Here is a 6,000-nt window from a genome sequence, read left to right on the forward strand (position 1 = left end):
GAAGCTTCGGGAATTGAAGTTAATGTAGGAGTCAAAGTAAAAACCTTGGCAAGTGGGAGTGTTTCTAACATCTCTTCCTGTGGCCCCTCCAAGTGGGCATCCAGACCCTGTGCTTGGAAGGAGAGAGTGAAAGGAAGAGTGGGGGTGGGGGGAGGGGCTAGTGAGGACCCAGAGAAGAACCTCCACCCCAGGCAGGCTTGCTTGCACTCAGGATCCAGGTGACAGCCAAAGGTCAAAGTCTTTTCCATAAGTAGGAAACAGGAGCCCACCATGACCCAAGAGAGGCCCTGCACCCTGGGTCTACTGTGGAAGGTTGGAGAAGGTGCTGACTGTAGACAATGAAGAGACCAAGAGAGAAAGAAAGGGGGCGCTGTACACTGAGGGAAAGAGACAGGGCCTATGGAGACATACTGGGGGCATAGAAGAAGGAGGATGGTCAAGAACATGGGGGAGCATGTGGTGGTGGTGGCAGACACCTTTAATCCCACACTCCAGAGGGAGAGGCATCTCTTGAATTTGAGGCCAGCCTGGCCTACAGAATGAGTTCCAGGACACAGAACTACACATAGAAACCCTGTCTAGAAAAACAACTACAAAAGAGACCATGGTGTTGAGAGGAGAAAGCATGCTGAGGATAGGGGTGAAGAGATAGAGTAACCATGTAGGAATCCCTTCTCTGAGGGCCCGAATCTGTCATCTCCCTTCCTGGAATGGAACCAAAGCAAGTAAGTGGAACTAACCAGTTTCTGGCCCCTCTTCACTCAGCTATCCCTTGGAGTTAACCCTTGGAGTTTCAGTAGAGGAACGCTTTCTTCTGGACTTCTGTGACACACTGGTGTTGTAAGCATGTGGGGATACACATGAGCCAGCCAGCAACAACTGGGACCAAGTCCCAAGTCACAGCATGAATCAATGTCCTGTTCCCTTTAATCTCCAATTCCCACTTTAACCAGAATTAACAAGACACACCCTTATGTGACTTAAAGGAAGCAAGCCTTGTCTCCTAGGGCTGCAGTTATATCCCTACAGGTGCAAGCACTGTGCTGCAGGTTAATTACGGGCACTTAAAGACTGGTAAATAAAGCGAAGCTTTTTCTTCACACCATACAACCCAAGCTCTGTGTAGACAGCCGCCCTACCCACGGTCTTAGAGGAGGCAGCTGCTTTTCTGATAGACCAGTTCTCCCACCCAAAGCCGTGGCTGGCTGGCCAACGTGACCTCCAACAGTAAGACGTAGTCCTGGGTCCTGGATCCTGGGTCTCAACGTCCTGAGATGTGAATGAAAGGTGATTGCACCACATTAAACGTGTTGGTTGGTACCAAAGATCTCTATAGCTCTCTTAGGATCTGCTGCCCCTGGGATTCTGAAAGTGAGAAACCAGAGGTGATGACTGCAAACACTTGCCTGGTCCTGCCTTGGATCATGGTGGTCGTTGTAAACGGCCTTGGTCGGTAGAACTCAGTCAGGTGACGCTGCGCCAGGCAAGTGTTTAAGATTTCTGCCAGCTCCATGTGCACGAAAGAGATTTGCCTATAAAGACTGGTAAAGTCATTTGAGGCCTCAGAAGAAAATAGAGATATAGAATGCCTTGTTTGAAAATTACTAACAATTTGAAGGCATTGCTGTCTTTGGACTTCTGTTGCTGTGATAAAATACCACTGATCAAAAGCAAGCTGGGGAGGGAAGGGTTTCTTTTCTCTTACAACCCTCAGTTCATACCCCTTTCCTGAGTGAAGTCAGGCCAGGAACTCGAGGCAGAAACTGGAGAACTGCTTTCTGTCGTCTCGCTCAGCCTCCTTTCTAGTCCAATCCAGGTCAACCTGGTCAGGGGTGAGCTTGCTCTGAGCTAGACCCTCCTCTGTCAATTAACGACCAAGAAGAATGCCCCACAGACTTGCCTACAGACAATTTGGTGCAGGGATTTTTCTCAACTGAAGAGCCTCGTCCCAGATGACCCTAGCTTCTGTCAGGTTGATCCAAAACCAACAAACAAACAAAACCCAAAAAACCCACTTAGGACAAATGGCTACTGTACGTTAAACCAAGCCAGGTCCTTTCTGATCGAGGACCCCATGCAGCTGCACACTAAACACATACACAACTGACCCTGTTTGGCCAAACATCAAAAGAGAGAACCCAGGCCTAACTATTCCAACCAGCTTTGCCAGACGTCTGACATGTTAAGAGAAGCCATCTTGGATTTCCAGCCCCAATGCAAACCAACCAGGTGAGAAAGATTAAAAACTTGGGAAGGGTGAGGGGGCGTAGCTGTGGAACCATGGGACCAACAGAAGAAATACTCAGTTAAGCCCATCTGAGGTTGGAGAGCTGTGAGCAAATAATCATTATTCAAGAAAAGCTTACTACTAAGCCTCTTCATGGCCAATGGGTATAAGAATTTTCAGGGAATGCTCACCTGCCATATTCTAAGCTTTATGATAGTGCACCCCTCATCCTCCTCTCCAGAGCCTTGCAACACTCCCGATCGTGATTCTTCTTTACAAGAGAGACCACTACAACGTAAAATTTAACCTGAGTCCGATTAATTAGAAGACCCATAGAATATCCCTACATTGAAACAGGTGAGAGTCAGGGAAGGTGCTGCTCTTGGAGACTCTTGCGTCCTTCCCAATTCTCTCACAAGCCTGCAGCTGAAATGTCAGGGCAAGGACCAGCAGCCGAGAAGTCCTAATGAGCATATCACATCTCAGCTCTGTGACCTTCACCGTAACTGGTAATTAGATACCTATAGGTCTCCAATAATGAGGCTGGTGTTTTTTGTTTGTTTGTTTGTTTGTTTTTTCTTTGATGCTAAGAAAATGTGATGTGGTTGGCTGGGGACCATCACATACCCTCATTCGTGTTCTCTCCACATAAACCTCAGCAATTTGTGGTCATCTGTGGGGCAAGTGCAGGGATGGTCTTGCCCCCAGAGCAAGAATTCATTTCACCATTAGATTAAGATGGAGTTAATCAACTGGCTACAGATACCCTCCTTGGGTGCCAATGAAAGGTCCGGGACTCCCCAGAAAGGAGTCCACTTAAGTCACAGGATAGCACGCACCCAAAGGACACACGAGAGACCGTCTTGCTGTAAAGCACATGAGGTGGTTTATTAAATCAGAGCTCTGGGCCAGCCCATAACCCCATATCTCACATAGGGGATAGAGGGACTGACCTCGTGGCTCAGGGGCATAGCGCTTATATATGGGCGGGGTAGGGAAAAATCGAACTTTCGCGCGGGTGCACAGGATTGGTTGTTTTACCTCTTTTGAACACTAGTAGGCCGTACCATGGGGCAGGGTGTAGTTCTTCCCTTGGCCAGTCAGTTTCTGGGATGTTCTTAACAGGCCTTTGTACTGTAACTCCCCCCTCCTCTGTAACTAATTAGATGGACCCAAACCTGCTGGCAGGTGCTTTTCTGCCCAAGGTCTAAGGCGAAAAATTTACACATATTTCATAAGATGGCCTTTATAATTTTTCACTCTACACCAACACCCACACATTATTATTAATATTCCTCACCAAGACTTCCTAAGTGGCATCAGGGGATCCTTGAGTATAGGATAGGTGCCTGCCTGTCTGTCTGATGACTGGCTGCCTGTTATAAGAGGTGACAAGGTCAGCCTTGAGATCAGGTTAAATGTGAATTGAGTACAATAGTGGCATTGCCTTGACTTGGCTTTTGGTGGGCAGGAAGGCAGTGTTCATGAACACTTACTCTGGTATCAGGCATTCAACCTGAAATCCTGCTTCTTACCAACTGTGATAGTTTGAATGTGAATTGGCAAACATGGTTCCCTATGGACCCTTTGTGGGCATAGTGAATGGACAAACACCATTAGGGGTATGTCTTTGAGAGTTATAGCCCACCTCTGCTTCTATGTCCAGATCTGCTGAGACCGGACAAGCCTTGCCACCCAGCTCCCGTTGCCATGGGGAGAGATCCCCAGTCCTCATGCCTTTCCTTTATAATGAGCAGTAAGCCTCTTCTCCCTGGAGTTGCTTCTCTCAGATATTTCTTCACAATGCAGAGACAGATAACGAATACAGCAATGCCGGCCCAGTTAATGAATTTTGTGAGACTAAGTGTCTCACACATCTGTAAAGAGAGAGATGCCTGAGAACTGACTGAAAAGAGACAGAGAACACATTCAGCAAGGGCAGGGCTTGTGAATGTCAGCTACTATTTATTTGATGAGCAAAGTAAGATCAATGTTTTTTCCCTCCGATCCCCAGCCCTTCCCTGTCTCTAAAGTGTGTGTGTGCCCATCCTCCCGCTCTGGGGCACCTTGTTGGACTCTCTCACTACCCATTATCATTTTTTTTCCTCTTATCCCTACAAGCCTTCCTTCCTCTCCTGAACCAGTTGAAAAGGTATACTGGTTAGTTTCTCGTTAACCAAACACAAACGGGAGTCATGCGGGAAGGGGGAGTCTCACCTGAGAAAATACCTCCATGAGACAGGCCTGTAGGCAAGTCTGTTCTTGATAAATAATTGATGTGGACACGAGACCGGTGCACTCCCCCTGAGCAGATGGTCCTGGGTGGTTTAAGAAAGCAAGTTGAGCTGGCCATGGAGAGCAGGCCAATTAACAGTGGTTTTCCATAGTCTCTGCTTCAATTGCTGCCTCCAGATCCCCATGTCCCTCACTGATGGACTGTGGTCGGGACACGGAAGCCAAATAAACCTTTTCTTCAAGTTGCTTTTGGTCGTGGTCTTTATCACACAACAAAAAGTAAAAAGACAGCAGGGAAGGACTGGAACCCAGGCACAGTGGTGGCAGGTTGCCAGGGAAGCTCCAGGGCGACTGTCACATCCCTGAAAATATCATTCTTTCCACAGCTTTTTACCTGGAGAAATCTCAGGAATCTGATGATCGATCTTTTATTTTTTTAAATGTTTTTATGTGTATATTTTGCCTGTGTACCATGTGCAGGCTGGGTACCTAAAGAGGCCAGAAGAGAATGTTGGAGCCCTCTTGAACTGGAGTTATAGGCAGCTGTGATGTCACGGGGCTGGGAACCAAACGTAGGTCCTCTGCGAGAGTAGCAAGTAGTCTGTCTGAGCCTTCTTTCCAGAGACCGCTGAGGCATTAAGAGCAGGTTCACTTTACAGCGCAGGCGCAGTCTCAGGACTTGCCAGACGGAACGGGGGGGGGGGGGGGGGGGGGGGGGGGAGAGCGCCAGAGTCCAAGCCAGACAGGACCACACAGCGAGACCCTGTCTCAAAACAACAGTAACAAGCACTCAAGGCAGGGAGTGGAGTTCTCAAGAAAGTCCTACCCTGGAGGGGCTGGAAAGCTCATTTTATGGGCTAACCTTGATGATGGGGACGATTATTCCTCAGTTGAAGGTAGGTATGCTGGTTAGTTTTTTGCAACTTGACACAAACTGGAGTCACCTAGGAGGAAGGGACCTTAATTAAGGGCTTACCTCCCTCAGATTGACTTGTGGGCATGTTTATGGGTCATTTTCTCGATTAATGATTGAAATGGGAGGGCCCAGCCCTCTGTGCATGGTCCACCTCTGGGCTGGTGGTCCTGGGAGATGAAAGACGAGTGAATGTGAGCATGGAAGACATCTGGTAAGCAGAGTGGCTTGGCTTCAGTTCCTGCCTCCATGTCCCTTGTGTTCCTGTCCTGCCTTTCCTCCTGATGGACAGACAGTACTCTGGAAGTATACGCCAAATAAACCTGTTCCTTCTGGAGCTGGCTATTACAGCAAGAGAGCAGCAAACTTGGACAGTAGGAAATGTCAGTATGGGATAAAATAATAGGGCATATTCCCCTTTCTGTTGTTCCATGGGGTCCTTGGCTATGTCCTGGTATCAGATGCATGATGGGAATGACCAAGTTTGCAAAGCACATGGCACAGAGATGCTGTTACAATGACCCAAACCATTGCTGATGGTTCAGGTCAGCCACGTTGGTCCCAACTGGCTTGAGATAGCCTCCTTTTCTGCTATTTGAGCAACCACATGATGTTTTCCTAATTA

This window comes from Arvicanthis niloticus, chromosome 1, assembly GCF_011762505.2.
Source record: "Arvicanthis niloticus isolate mArvNil1 chromosome 1, mArvNil1.pat.X, whole genome shotgun sequence".
NCBI lineage: Eukaryota > Metazoa > Chordata > Mammalia > Rodentia > Muridae > Arvicanthis > Arvicanthis niloticus.